The 16,483-nt window shown below is 37.7% G+C and overlaps 2 long non-coding RNA genes across 4 annotated transcripts; both read right to left on the bottom strand.

Annotated features, from left to right (window-relative positions):
- Positions 1-1,002: 1,002 nt before the first annotated feature.
- LOC125226650 lies at positions 1,003-1,886 on the bottom strand. Of its 2 annotated transcripts, XR_007177101.1 has the most exons (3): positions 1,432-1,518; positions 1,269-1,354; positions 1,003-1,176 (listed from the first exon to the last, which is right to left on the bottom strand). It is a non-coding gene; the product is annotated as an uncharacterized LOC125226650 (long non-coding RNA). The 2 variants fall into 2 exon arrangements; XR_007177100.1 differs by having other exon boundaries at positions 1,269-1,886.
- Positions 1,887-4,051: 2,165 nt separating this feature from the next.
- Positions 4,052-4,917, bottom strand: LOC125226649. Of its 2 annotated transcripts, XR_007177099.1 has the most exons (3): positions 4,481-4,567; positions 4,318-4,403; positions 4,052-4,225 (listed from the first exon to the last, which is right to left on the bottom strand). It is a non-coding gene; the product is annotated as an uncharacterized LOC125226649 (long non-coding RNA). The 2 variants fall into 2 exon arrangements; XR_007177098.1 differs by having other exon boundaries at positions 4,318-4,917.
- Positions 4,918-16,483: the final 11,566 nt, after the last annotated feature.

Raw genomic sequence — 16,483 nt, forward strand, 5'->3', positions numbered from 1 at the left:
TGTCCCTTTCTATCTCACAACTACGTCGGAAAACTTTATCGGCTTGATAACTTTAGTAAACGTTTATGAATAAGGGGGTTATTATTTAAAAACTGATTTCGCTGTGCCGTGCTAAACTGTGACCGGGAAGACGGACAAATTAACAAGCGAGGTTAGGAAGCCGCTTAAACTGGATACTCCTCGAGCTGATACAATAACCTGGTTTCATTTACCTGCTGAATAACCAGTTTACTTTACGGAGTGGCTTTTCATGTAAGTGGCTCTTAGAAATAAGTGGATAAAATTAAATTATAAGATACTTAAGTGTCATAAATATAGGGGCTGCATTTTATTTTAAAAGTTCATAATATTAAATAAATAAATAAATATTATAGGACATTCTTACACAGATTGGCTGAGGCCCACGGTAAGCTCAAGAAGGCTTGTGTTGTGGGTACTTAGACAACGATATATAAAATATATAAATATTTATATACATAGAAAACATCCATGACTCAGGAACAAATATCTGTGCTCATCACATAAATAAATGCCCTTACCGGGATTCGAACCCGGGACCGCGGCGCAGCAGGCAGGGTCACTACCGACTGCGCCAGACCGGTCGTAGTCATCATAATGTCCTCCTATTTTTTAAATAATTAGTCTATTAAATATATATTTTTAAAGTGTATTGCTTAATATTGTTACAATTTTGGGGATTACCTAAGGGTAAATAAAGTAAACTAAGTATTTATATAGAAAATAACTTTTTAATTAACTTTCTTTCTGAAAACAATTTCGAACGTAATAATACACTACTTAGTAACGCCTAACTGGTAGGCAATGAAACTACCCTTATTATAAATTATATCGCTAGCTCAGTCTATTTACTTAAAAAAAAAACAAATACCTAAAATTTAGAGCATAGGGGTGAGTCAGTAGTTCTGGTACTGGAAGACCGGGTAAAAGGTAAATTATTAATTAATTAAAAAAATTTATTTATGTTGGGCGCCTTTAAAAAAAACGAGGAACGCTCTGACCTTGGGGACGTCTAACCGAGTTGAGGAGAGGTGGCCGCTGCAGCCACGGAATGGGAGCTCTTCCATACCGATCGTCACAGCCTCCTGTCCACCGGTCCAGGCTCGGGAAGCATCAGCTCTGCTCTGTCTTCGAACGTTAACCTCCAAATCTGAGGACCTGAAATAGGTTTAAAAAAAAACAATGACCCTGAGGCTTCCACCAACCCTTAGCGAGGGTTAAAATATTACTCGAACGAAGGTGAAACGTACCCATTCCAGAAAAGAAGCCGGCTTGTGGTTCCGTGCAATCATGTCAATGGAAGGGGTCCTCAGTAATTTTATAAAAATAAAATCATCTGAAAATAATGGACACAAGAATTAGCACTGAACGTAACACAACAAACTGCATTCGAATATGGAAGAAAATACTTACGATTATGCGATTAATTCGCGATTTAAAAATTAGAATGTGGCGCATTGGCCCTGAAGAATTTGAAAACCACCCGTCTACATCCTTCCCAATATGCAAAGTGTCGGCTGACAGCTCGGCCCACAGATACGTGACGAGATGCATTCGCCTATAGACAACAACTTTAACTTCTGTCTTAAAGAGGGTAATAAAATATTTCCAAAAAGGAACGAAAACTAACAATACAATAATAAATTGAGTTTTATTTTTAATAAATGAAAATTCAAAAGGGATTTTGGAAGGAAATAAATTAACGACGATCGACACGCCATCTTTTGTCATTCTAGCTAACAGCAAACTGGGTTATCAATACAATCCTGCCGATAGATGGCTCTGCCTGTACGAAACCAATAGTTACTTGAGTATAATATCAGCTAAATAAAAATATACCTACGAGGTTTGAAAAAATATTGTTACAGTACTCCTCCCCAGAGAAAATTTTGACGCAGGCAAAATTTTGAGCTGGTCCCCAGCTCCAAACTACAGGAAATATGGGTAATATAACAGCTACAACTCGAAATCTATAATCGATAACAAAAAAACCATCCAAATCGAACCCACGCACTAAACCAGATAAGAATAGCCCCTTTTTTTTTTTTAGGCAAATTACTACATTACGTCGCATCGTCTATATTTCTTGGCGGCACAGCGAGCTATACCAGACAGCGGGCTGTACGTCCAAGCGATATAACGGAAGACGGCTTATAGCTAAATGAAATTTCCCTAACAAATATCGGTGACAGCTAAGAATACAAAGAACAGACAATAACACCAGAACAACGAAGCGTATATACCGGCTGCGTCTATGTACGACACAAGACGGAACGTTTCGACACAACATTAGACATAAGTACAAGGGTTGACTGTACAGACCGCGTCTCAGGCGACGCAAGTCTGTCGGTCCGACAACACAAAAGAACGCCAACGTTCACGCATATGATTTAAGTCATATCGCAAAGCATCAACAAGGGTACAACACTGCTATTAAGAATTCTCCGTTTAAATCCGCAAGAATCCGACCAGCCAGTGAAGCTGAAATGCTGGTTTAAAACGCCAGCACCCAGAAAACTACGTGAAGAGAACTTTTAAATCGTCCACTCACCACCAAACATCGAAAAGGTAATACTTGTGTACGGACGTATTAGTACCATCCGGACACAATGTACTTAACTCCCACTTCCAACACATAAAAAAAACGCCTACTATACATCAAAACAAAAAAAACTACCTATCACCGATAACTGCTAATAAATGAATACCTACTCCTTAAACGTAACAACAATATGGAAAAACTCTTGTTAAATCTAACCCACCGGAAAGTAGGTAATAAAGATAACGCCTCGTAAACAACTTAGATCACGAACACTTTCACAACAAAATATTTATTCTAAAGTATTTTCAACCACAAAGGAAACCCACGAAAAATATTAAATGTGCACGCTGGACTAATTTAAATAATAAAAGGTCCAAACAATCACCCAATTATTTAAATATAAAAGTTAGGTTAAATTATTATTATTAATTTTTTTTTTCTAATCACCCTGTATGCTCTTTACATGTTTAACTTTATGTAGTAAAACTCAATTAAAATACCTACATAAATATTTGTACTAAATTTACAACACCAACTTCAATATCGTTAAGGTAGGAAGAATAAAATAGGTAATTTAGAAAAACAAGACACCAATTATTACGACTGGCTGTAGGTACTTTAAATTACTTCAACTATTATCATTAGGTAAGAACTATGAACAATTAAAATTAACCACCTTCTAGAAAAATATGTAGTCTAGTTAAATACAATATAAAATAAAGTTAATTTGCTAGTCACACCTTTCACATCAAAATGTAAAAAAAAATCCTGATTTACGAATTACAAAATGCAGTAGGTACCAAGCGTTTGGTACTATTCAGAATTAAATACAAGCAAATTTTTCTTACTTTTCACTAATATAAAGAGACAAAATGGTTTTGTAGGTAGATATAGTACTGTTGGCAATGAATAAAAATAACCAGATTTGGTACCCACCAACTAACAAGAGGTAATAATTATCTATTTATATGGTACTATACATTTAACACACAAAGAAAGTAATACGGAAACCTTTCCTTTATTTTTAGTAAGGAATTGATTTTGCCAACAATCTTAGGTAGGTATGTAAATAATCACCAATACTATGTTTAAGAAAATTTATAAATAGGTACCTACGCAACCAACGGTCTTCCAGTCTGAACACTCTAAAGCCACACGTAGGGCTGCCACTGTTACAATTTTGGGGATTACCTAAGGGTAAATAAAGTAAACTAAGTATTTATATAGAAAATAACTTTTTAATTAACTTTCTTTCTGAAAACAATTTCGAACGTAATAATACACTACTTAGTAACGCCTAACTGGTAGGCAATGAAACTACCCTTATTATAAATTATATCGCTAGCTCAGTCTATTTACTTAAAAAAAAAACAAATACCTAAAATTTAGAGCATAGGGGTGAGTCAGTAGTTCTGGTACTGGAAGACCGGGTAAAAGGTAAATTATTAATTAATTAAAAAAATTTATTTATGTTGGGCGCCTTTAAAAAAAACGAGGAACGCTCTGACCTTGGGGACGTCTAACCGAGTTGAGGAGAGGTGGCCGCTGCAGCCACGGAATGGGAGCTCTTCCATACCGATCGTCACAGCCTCCTGTCCACCGGTCCAGGCTCGGGAAGCATCAGCTCTGCTCTGTCTTCGAACGTTAACCTCCAAATCTGAGGACCTGAAATAGGTTTAAAAAAAAACAATGACCCTGAGGCTTCCACCAACCCTTAGCGAGGGTTAAAATATTACTCGAACGAAGGTGAAACGTACCCATTCCAGAAAAGAAGCCGGCTTGTGGTTCCGTGCAATCATGTCAATGGAAGGGGTCCTCAGTAATTTTATAAAAATAAAATCATCTGAAAATAATGGACACAAGAATTAGCACTGAACGTAACACAACAAACTGCATTCGAATATGGAAGAAAATACTTACGATTATGCGATTAATTCGCGATTTAAAAATTAGAATGTGGCGCATTGGCCCTGAAGAATTTGAAAACCACCCGTCTACATCCTTCCCAATATGCAAAGTGTCGGCTGACAGCTCGGCCCACAGATACGTGACGAGATGCATTCGCCTATAGACAACAACTTTAACTTCTGTCTTAAAGAGGGTAATAAAATATTTCCAAAAAGGAACGAAAACTAACAATACAATAATAAATTGAGTTTTATTTTTAATAAATGAAAATTCAAAAGGGATTTTGGAAGGAAATAAATTAACGACGATCGACACGCCATCTTTTGTCATTCTAGCTAACAGCAAACTGGGTTATCAATACAATCCTGCCGATAGATGGCTCTGCCTGTACGAAACCAATAGTTACTTGAGTATAATATCAGCTAAATAAAAATATACCTACGAGGTTTGAAAAATATTGTTACAATATTATATAAGAATCATTTTTCTACTTGAAGATCACACTATAAATTCATATAATAATTATATATGTAAGAGTAAAATATTGTCATTGATATTTAATAAGCAAATATAAACTGTAATTTAAGTCAAATTTCAGTGTTTATGTATCACGAAAACCTCCTTTAAATATTCACTATCTATTATAATAGTAACTACTTAGTACTTATTAAAAAGTAAAAAGATACTATGTAGGTAAGTATATAACTTACAGTACAATAATACTTAAACAACTACCTTGCTTATATTTTTTAGTAGGTACAGTCAACCAATGGAACCCTAGGCCACTGTAGAACTATGTCATAGTGACGTTATAAATCAAATCGTAAGAAATCTCTTACTGCTCGTCATTTTGACATGGTTGTAGAGGTTCCTATTGGTTGACTGTACCTATTTAATATCGCAATTTTTTGCGTACTTAAGTTCAAAGGCATTTTTCTACTAAAGGTAAAGACTTGTATTACAGACCATTCCATTGTCATTTGTGTTTATCTTCATGGTCTTTGACAAATAAAGTGCCGTTTACCCAAGCTCTCGTCGCACCGTTAAGTGGACATTCCTGACAAGCGATTACCGGTCTTACGCCTCTAAGAGCCCTACATACACTTGTGACGTTTTTGGCTCGGGCTGTTTGGGCACACGGGCCGCAAGGGATCGGTAGGGGTTTGACGGGATACTGAAGTGGTTTGTTCTACATTTGCCAATTAAATTTGTAAAATGAGAGAGTGGGTACGTAGAATAGGGAAAAGAAAGGTCAACATTTTAGAGTTCCGTAACCAAAGCGTAAAACGGGACCCTATTTCAAAGACTAACGCTGGCCGTCTGTAATGTTCTTCTGTTTGCCCGTCTACCTCATAAACCGTGATAGTCAGACATTAGAGATTTTCACAGATGTTGACAACATATAGGTAGGTACCCTACCTGCTAAAAATCCAATAAATATTTAAATGGGGATTCCAAAGGGCAAAACGGGACCCTATTACAAAGACTATGCTGCCCGTCTGTCTGCCCGTCTATCTCATGAACCATGATATTCAGACATTAGAAATGTTCACAGATGTTGACAACATATAGGTACCTTTTATACCTATTTAGGTACCTACTAAAAATGGAATCAAATAAATATTTTAATGGGGATTCCGTGACAAAAAACATGAATTTTTGGTAATTTCATAGATAGTACTGTTATCGCGCGTCTCACTCGTCATAAAAAAATATTTTGAAAATTTAGCAAACCATTTTCAAACTAAAATACCAAAAAGCAACGAAACAATTTAAACACCCTCGACAAATTTGGCTCACTCCCTTTCTAACTCACTGGGTCTCCATCGATATGAAATAGATAGCAATATCACTTCAGTCGCCTACTATTCCAAGCCCCAAGTTTCACGTTCAACTGTCCATCATTTGTAACGCCAAGCAATAGGCCCTCTGGGGCGCGCTGATTGCCCGAACGGCGCGCTAACTGACGTAACTGCTTGCTGTTTGTCCTACTATTGACCCAAGAGTACATTTCATGGGAATTAATAGCTTGAAACTAATTTACAGGTGTCTGCACTAGATTGTTTTGCCCGCAGCTTCGCTCGCGTTAAGAGACAAAAAGTAAGCCTATGTAACTCTCCGTCCCTTCAACGTCATATCGTCGCTCCGTTTTGCCGTGAAAGACGGACAAACAAACAGACACACACACTTTCCCATTTGAAATATTGTATGGATATGGATGTTTCCTACTAAAAAGCACTGATAGCCTTGCGGTAAGTACGTTCGACTTTCGTTCCGGAGGTCACGGGTTCGAACCCCGGCTCGCACCAATGAGTTTTTCGGAATTTATGTGCGAAATGTCATTTGATATTTGCCAGTCGCTTTTCGGTGAAGGAAAACATCGTGAGGAAACCGGACTAATTCCAATAAGGTCTAGTTTACCCTTCGAGTTGGAAGGTCAGATGGCAGTCGCTTTCGTAAAAACTAGTGCCTACGCCAAATCTTAGGATTAGTTGTCAAAGCGGACCCCAGGCTCCATGAGCCGTGGCTAATGCCGGGATAACGCAAGGAGGATGATGATGGATGTTTCCAACTGCGCGCGCTTTTAAACAATAGGTAATATCTGTGCCAATATCAGCTGTTTCCTCCGTATGCGTATCTTATTTCGCGAGGAATAGTAAAAAAACTAATTCTTAAATGCTTCTTTATGCAACATCTATAGTCAATTGATTTTTATTTGTTTATATTTCAAATTTAGTACTCTTAATGTACAAAAGAATAAACTACCTACCGATACGACCAATCGGATACGAGCAGTTATCCTTCCACTTTGCTAGAAGCTTGTTGCTCTATGGTCAACTTGGCATCCCGCATGCCCAAGGGTGTTTTATTGAACGGCCGCATTTACATTGGCAGTATTGCTCTCTTGAGAGAGCAGTGTGTTCTTAGTCTCAATGACATAATATTACAACTTTGTTGCCCCACGGGTAGTGCAAGTTCTGGGTAATGTTATATTGCAATAATGTTGATACGGTAATAACATGGTGTTTGTGTAGAATGTTGGTCCAAATGCTGCTTGGAACATCGCATTTAGCATAGCGCTGTCTTGATGGGATACCGGGAGTTGGATACAGTTTTGACAATTTATTATAAGGATGCAGTGCGGTTTTGATATGACCTTGGGGGTTGTCGCGATTTGCGTGTAATTTGTTAATTTTTCACGGTTTTTTTTATACCACGTCGGTGGCAAACAGGTACACGGTCCGCCTGATGGAAAGCGGTCACCGTAACCTATGGACGCCTGCAACTCAAGGAGTGTCACATGCGCGCTGCTGACCCATTAGAAACTTGTACACTCCTTTTTTGAAGAACTGTTTCTCAAGTAATCAACGCGGGAACCTTTTATGTAGGTCAAAATGTGAGAACACTATATTTTTTTAAATCTGAATCTGGCTTTGGAGCGGCTTTTAGATTCATAGAGTCTATCAACTGCCCTGTTTTTGCCTGCAAGAGGCCTATGCTCATTCACTTCGTAAAATGCAACCAGATCCGTATCAATAGAACTCGGTCACCATTTTTCAAACACATGTCAGATTGTTGTTTTGTTTTTATGAAAAATGATTACTTGCACGGTCACAAGTCACTTAATATTGATTAGTATATGACTAAGCTGCATGCTGCGCAGTTATCAATAACGGACCCTCTTCAGGACGATCCGCCGTCAGTTCTCATTGACGCAACTGTTTATACCGTTTTTATTTCTTCTTAAGTCCAAGTTATAAGTTTGGAGAGTTTATCAAGTTTATCAACGTCGCCGGAGACGCCATAAAGAAAGCAAACCACAATTTTAGTAAATATAGGGGTTCTTTCTATAGAAAAAAGAGAGAAGAAATGGTACCATAAGGTTTCGGACTGCATCATCATTATAGGTGTCGCGACAACTAGTATACAGCAGACTGCATCGATACTACGAATGTCAAAAATCAAACATCGATTTGAACATTCACGCTGATCCTGGTAATAGAGTCCAATAAGGTTTGTGTAAGAAGGAGTTAAGGTACCTTTTTTTTATTTTCACAGCTTCTACTGCTCCGAAGAAAAATCTTTATAGAGAATGTTCGAAAATAGAAGATTCGTACAATATATATTGTTTGTTTTCTATCTATTAACTTCTGTTTCCGCGCAGACTCTAAGCCTCCCCCCACCACATATGGCGTCTCGCGAGCGTATATAGCGTCGGGCCAAATGTATGGCAAAGCCTGAAGCCGCGTCTCGCTCTCGTGCATCTTTTTCCATACAGTTGGCCCGACGCTACGCTCGCGAGACGCTAGTTGTGGCGCCCTAAGCTTTTAGGATAGCCAACCCAATTTAAAACAGGCAAAAGAATTTCCTGCAGCCCTTCACGGTTCTGAAAACAAATTATTCTACTTGGCTTCTTAAAAAAACAACCTGAGTAGGTATTTAGTCAAGATCACAAACGCTTACACTTCGCCAGCGTATTAGCTCTTCCTATAGCTCTTCTGTAGCGGCTTGACAGAGTCAGACCACGCTGCGTCAACGATGGTCACTTCGGCTAGGACCACTCGTTATTCAACAGCGGATACTTATATGTGTATAATGTTTTTTTTTTTTTTATAATTTTTGTTGTTTTATTTTTAACCCCCGACCCAAAAACGAAGGGGTGTTAAAGTTTGACGTATCTGTCTGTCCGTCTGTCTGTCTGTCTATCTGTCTGTCTGTCTGTCTGTCTGTCTGTTTGTCTGTCTGTCTGTGTGTGTGTCTGTCTGTGGCATCGTAGCTCCCGAACGGATGAACCGATTTAGATTTAGATTTTTGTCTGAAAGCTGAGTTAGTCGGGAGTGTTCTTAGCCATGTTTCATGAAAATCGGTCCACTATGTCGCGCGCGGTCGGGGGTTTTTTCAAAATTTTAATTTTGTGGTTAGGTTATACCTTGTGCCACACGCTTTACATTTAAGGCCGCTCGCCATCGCCGGTGACTCCGCCGTCTCTAGCCATTACCCTCCACTCAATAACCCTCAAATACTGACGCAACATCCAATTTCCTAGTTTCACAGCCTGGGGAAATCTTATCGAGTTAACTTTCAATTGCTTTATTAGTTATCGGAAGAGATTGAATATTTAATGACTGTTTATTTTAAATGTCATCTTTCTAAGTTATCGTTATTATGTTTTTCCCCTCACTAGCTCGGAAACATGTGTTTTGTCCTTTAATACCAGCGGGTAAAAACGCATTTTATCCACTAGTGGATTAAGTAATTTGACCTTGAATAGAGGCAAATTTTCTGCTTTAAAATTGATAAAAGTGGGTTAATCTAGTGATGAAGATGTTTTACCACCTGTGAAACTACTGGAAGCAGTGATAAAGGCGTTTTTTGCGTTGCACTTTCCTCGCTATAGTGAGGGGAAAAATTTTGTGTTACACACGAGTGCAAATGTATTTTACTTCTCGTGTGTTGAAAAACTCGCAAGCTCAGGATTCTATTCTCGAACCACTCGCTTCGCTCGTGGTTCAACTAATGAATCCTTTCGCTTGCTCGTTTTTCAATTCCACACTCGGCGTTAAAATACAACTTTGCACTCTTGTATAACAAATAACTATTGTGCATTGAATTTGTTTCGTGAATGAAATTGGATTAAGAATTTCGTTAGATACATGTATCTACTCGTATTATTTCGTAAAGAGAAGAGTACTGCGCAGTCAATACGAAATAACCTTTCTCAGTACAAACATAAACATAATTGGATGCCTTTTATTTTTTATTGCCAAAATATTAGTTCCAAATGTCTAAGCCAATTAAAGAGGCCTCCTTTTGAGAAATTCTGAGTAATGGAACCCTAGGGTAATACTAACACTGTGTCATAAATACTAAGATAATCTTTATGAATTTACCTAGTAGGTATGATCACAAAATTTATACTGTTGAGAGACCTCATGATATCTAATTTCTGATGCTATAAAACATGTCATCGTTATTCAAAGAAAACAAGTTACATTTATACTTCTGCATCCTAAATATCTGATACTCGTAATATGTAATTCAAACAAACACGAAAGACATTTATATAACAATGGTTGATTGTGATAAATCCATTTTAATTTTAATTCAACGCTCCCGGCAGCGCTGTGCCAATATTTACACGGGCGTATAATGATTATCGGACCGGCTCTGTTCCCATTCATAACCACTAGGAAATACCCCTGTGACAGTAACCGTTTCTATTTCAACAATTCACTGAACCACCCACTCCATTACGTCTTTAATAGAGCGGCACTAGCTTTCAACGCTTACGGAGCAGCAATGAAAATTGTGCTTAGTTGAAGCTACCATAAGCGCGCGGTTAGATAAGCTGTAGGGGTAGACAGGGCCCTATTGAGACGTACAAATGTTTGGCATGGGATTACTTTTCAATTGAAACGTGCCTACGAAGACGGCCATGGATCCACTTATTTGAGTTCCAATTATCGGCGAGCGCTATGCAAATACGCGGGATTGAAACGATATGCATATTAGCCAGCGTTTGTGGCTTTTTTGCGCATTCATTGCTTTATTATTTGGTAGATATTAAAGAAAGTGTACGAATAATAATATATTTACATTTCTGTTTTCAAATTATAGCAATCATTGGGGTTGATGAATGGTTTTTGTCTTTATTTCTACTTTCTAAAAATCATTAAGTAGGTAAGTAGGTACTAATATCTGATGACTGGAATTTCTAGTGCACGTGAGTGATCAACAACCACATAGTTCACATGACACACACAGTATGTCATAGTATTATTTAGGCACCTCAAGACCAATCATTTCAATGCCAGTGAGCACACGGATGGGCTGGGGAGGCATAAATAAAAAAAATAAAAAATATTATAGGACATTCTTAGTGTTACACAGATTGATTGAGGCCCACGGTAAGCTCAAGAAGGCTTGTGTGGAATGGGCTAAGTATATGACCATTTTTGCCAAGAACTCAAAAAAGAAAATCAGTTCGACACTATTGGTTAAGTTTGAAGAGAAGGTGAAAAAAAATAACGTCGAAATGATAATATTTAAATAAATATAAACTGTTAGATATGTAGGTACGTTATTTATACGCAAAGTAAGAATAAAACTCTAATGACTTCTAATATTCTTGACATTTTATTACATTAAAGATAACGTAGAAAAAGTACTAAAACACATACATAAAGCGGTATAACAAAATAGTATAAGAAACTTATCATATATTTCTGCCCTTGTAACGCAGAACGGCTAGACTTGCGGCGTAAATTCAAATAACATTTGACGTTTAAATAAGCTCCATCTCATCTTATGTGTGAAGCGATAAACGATATTGTAGTAGCATTTGAAGGAAACATATTTACCCAAAAGTTATTCATGAACAGCACATAAAGAAAAATACCTTGATATAAAAAGACGGAGGTTCTGAATTGGGATAATTATGTGTTACGTTATTAGAAAACGATTTAAAAAAGTGTTCGAGTTTAATTCATTATATTCATTCAAATTCTTTATATCTTTAATAATAAAATGATGATTTGAATCATTTCTTGTATTGCACGAGTAAACATTAAATACTTATATTGTAAAATTCGAAAACTAGGATCATAATAAAAATTCACAAGAATCATTTAATTTGTAGACGAGAAATTCCTGAGACGTGAAACAAAATAAAATTGACTGCTTACTATTTTGCAACGGTTATTTTCTTGTAAATAACAGGATAAGTTAGAGCGTTTAAAAATAGATCAGGCGGCTAAGACCCACTTAGCCTGTAAAATGTATCTATTCCAGTGCTCAAGTTTGACAGTTACTTTTCCATCTTGTCGACTCGGCTTTTAGCAAGTCGATAAAAGTGTCGATAAAAATCGAGCCGCCGGCACTTGTAAACTTGGCGACACTCTAGAGTTTCTTGTGAGATTAGACCGTTTTAAAGTACTTTAGAGGGTTTATATCAACGAACACTAGTATATATGTACATAATTATACTGTGGTTACTCGCTAATTCATATCGGGCTATTGGTAATTAAATTTTAAACTTACTTGGCTGGCGCGATAACCCAAAATGAGTTTTGGCCTCCAACACAAGAGCACGCCATTTTGCTCGGTCTTGAGTATCGCGCCAGATTTCGCCGACGCCGAGCTCACGGAGGTCAACCTCCACTCTATCTGTCCAACGATATTTTGGGTAGCCAGTAGGACGGCGTCCATCCGGTCTCCCCAAGTACTCCCACAGAGATGATAGTTGGAGGATCCGCAAAAATGCCGGAATTAAAAAATTAGTAGCCGAGCCAAATATAATAGGTGAAACTAAAGCACATCGTCTCCGTTGGCTAAGTCACCTTGAGAGAATGGGAGAAGATCGGGCAGTCAAATTTTAAACTAAATAGCGTCAGAATACATACATATTTCTAATTTCATAAAATACTAAATTAATATATGTTACGGACCCGGACACAATGACTATGACATACGAATATACAAAATTATAAGGCTTTCAATGAAGGCATTCTCCTTTGTCCATACAATGTTCAGTACCTAATGAACACTTTGCACTATTCAATAAAGACAATCTGCACTTTTCCACGGGCAACAATACGCCAACTTTAATTTTTAACATCGCAGAGCACGGGCCTTACATCCAATATTAATACCGAGATTAAAGAAAAGTTGAGAGCTAGTTCTTAAGAAATTAAATTTGCATGCACTCCTACTGCTCATGGATTCTTTCAGCGCTGCGATCCGTGTAGTCAGTATACTTAGCTCATTGTTTAAAGAAAATTATGCTTTTTGTAACTACGGAGATGGAATTGTTCGTTCCGTTTCTAGCTTTTGCCCTTAATTTAAAAGTTTTCTCGACGTTTCAATAAATACATGTTTTAATTTACATTAGTTGCTTTGATGGGGCATACATTAAGAGCCGAGCACCTTGAGTAAAGATTTATATATTCTTATCGCCTGTCGCCGTCGCCTTTTTTTAAAGAGGGGAAATGCATTACGCATATGTGGGACTCCCTAAGCTGATGAAACCCATGCCTGCCCCGACCGCCCTGGTCGGGATTTATCAACAACTATGGGCATTTTTAGAATTTTGGGACCACCCAATTAGCGTAATTTCTTTACAAACATTAACTCACTGTCAGTTTGAAATCAAAATTAAGTCAAAAATATTGTTTTTGTGTTAATTACATAAACTTTAATCGATAATCTACATTTATAATGTGAAAAAAGTAAATTTTTAGACAGATTTTATGCTTAATTTGTCGTCACAAAACTGACAGGGAGTTAATTTTTGTTAATACGCTAATTGGGGGGACCCAAATTCTGAAAATGCTCCCATACCTAATGCTCAATTGCTCAGGTCCAAACGAAGTGATTAATTTTTGTTCAACAGAACTCTGCGACATGTTAACATAAGGTTGATCTTTTTATCTTATTGTTTTAGCGTTTTGAACGTTTCTGCTACCACAATTGTTTCGTGATGTGGATGCACCTTTAGAACGTTGCATTATTAACTAAATGATGTCATTTACATGTTATGTTAATAAGAAAATATTGCGTTCCAAATTGCACAGCAGAATAGAGCTAATAATGTGCTTGCTCACAATGTACTTACAATTCATTCATTCGCCTGCCCTTATCCCATTCATTTGGGGTCGGCGCAGCATGTCTTCCGCTTCCATACCTCCCTATCATCCGTCATTTCATCATTCACTTGCTTTCGCTTCATATCATCTCTCACGCAATCCATCCACCTTTTCCTCGGTTTTCCTCTCCCGTTACTTCCTTCCACACTCATTCGCAATGCCTTTCTCGTCACATGACTTTCATCCCTTCGCATCACATGCCCATACCATGCCAGACGATTAGCTCTTACTTTTTCTACTATCGGTGCAACTTTCAGGCTTCCTCTTATATACTCATTTTTTATCTTATCCATCCTTGTCACGCCACACATCCATCTTAACATTCTCATCTCTGTTACATGCAATCTCTTTTCATCCATCACCTTTAGGGCCCAGCACTCTGATCCATACATGACGACAGGTCTGATGATGGATTTATAAATTTTACCCTTCAATCGAAGAGGCATCCGGGCGTCGCAAATAGTTCCCGTAACCTGTCGCCATTTCATCCACCCTGTGCTAATCCGGTTTTTCACGTCGCGATCGATATCGCCATCGCACTGTACGAGCGAGCCAAGGTACTTGAAGTCGGAGCAGACCGGCAATAAAGTGCCATCGAGTTCTATGGCAGCAAAACTAGAGAGACCGCCGAAATCACAGAACATATGTTCTGTTTTAGATCTGCTGATCTTCAAGCCAACATTCTCCAGCCTTTGCTGCCATGTCTCGAGTCTGCTCTGTACCTCGTGTCCGTCTTCACCGACAAGCACAATGTCATCGGCGAAAAGCATACACCAGGGTACCTCCTCCTGTATGTCCGACGACAAGGCGTCCATAATAAGCAGGAAGAGGTACGGGCTTAGAGCCGATCCCTGATGCAAGCCCACCGCGACACTGAACCTGTCGGTGGTGCTGGCAGCTGACCGGACGCGTGTATAACATTGGCTGTACATTGACCGAATTAGCTCCACATACTTCCCAGGCACGCATTTCTCTTTCAGAGCCCACCACAAAACCTCTCGGGGTACGCGATCGTATGCTTTTTCGAGGTCACTTACAATTGTATTTACAATTGAGGTGTACTTACAATTGTATTGTATATTCCATTTATAGAAATCATGGTCCATATAATAAAATACGAGCTAATACTATTAGTGAATTTCTATGGAAAATCACTAATACTGATAAGCTTGCATTTAATTATGCAACCCAGCCTACATTACCTACACGTATAAATTATATCTTTTTACATATTCATCATTTAAAGAACATTCACTCATACATACTCATAACACAACATCAAAACATTAACTCTTCATTTAAAGCTGTAGGTAGGTACGTATTATATTTAATTTACCTGGTTTCATATACTTATTAAATTACATTACTTGACTAATAAATTAACTAGGCACACAATAATTTATTTCTACTGCCTTCATTCTGGACAGGTATGACGTTTCAAACTTTGAGGAAGAGTATGTTCTAGTACGTACTCCCATCTTAAAAGCCGGCAACGCACCTCCCAACCCTTCTGTGGTGTTTCAGTGTCCATATCGGCGATGGTGAGCTCATACCATCAAGCGACCTGTCTCCTTCTCCTTGTTTGCCTCCTATCTCAAAAAAAACTGTTCTTGTGCTTTTATCAGCTTTTTGATTACTTATCTCTCTTGAACTTTTAGAAAAGTCAAAGTTAATTCCAAACATGTCGATTTCATGTATGTAATACTCTTCACTAAAATCAAATTTCGATAAAAGTGTTTCTTTAGACCATGTTTAAAATTTAGGAATAGAGAAAAAAGATTTATTTATTTATTTAATCTTTATTGCACAAAGAAAATACAATTGTACACAAGGCGGACTTAATGCTATAAGGCATTCTCTACCAGTCAACCTTCGGGCAAAACAGAGAAATTGTAGGCGGTGCAACATTAAATTATATTAAGAACAAAATAGTTAAGTTATTTGCACAATATTATTAAGCTAACCTATATGTAATATATAAAAGAACCGATAGCCAATTTCAAATCATAGCTTGTGAAAATCGATGAGAACCGTTTGGAGCCCCTTAATACATATACGTTTGATATTATAAGAGTACACGGTCCAGTTGGCCTGCAACTATAGAGGAGCCCACTGATTATTCGTTTAAGTCTATACATTTAACTTTGTTCAAAATTACATAGTTCCAATACATTTGTGAAATGAAAATACCAAAGGGAGTCACAGAGTACTATTAAACACATAATTTGGCTACTTTTTCACAGCCAATTGACAGCCAAAAAGCGAATGGTAATCGAAGTCCCTAACGAGACAATTCAGCATGTCCATAGCTCAGCGTGAAACTTGTCCGGTCGTTCGCTGGACTAATTGCTACGCTGTCCGGAACTATAGT

The sequence above is a fragment of the Leguminivora glycinivorella genome, chromosome 5, assembly GCF_023078275.1.
Source record: "Leguminivora glycinivorella isolate SPB_JAAS2020 chromosome 5, LegGlyc_1.1, whole genome shotgun sequence".
In the NCBI taxonomy this organism is placed as follows: Eukaryota; Metazoa; Arthropoda; class Insecta; order Lepidoptera; family Tortricidae; genus Leguminivora; species Leguminivora glycinivorella.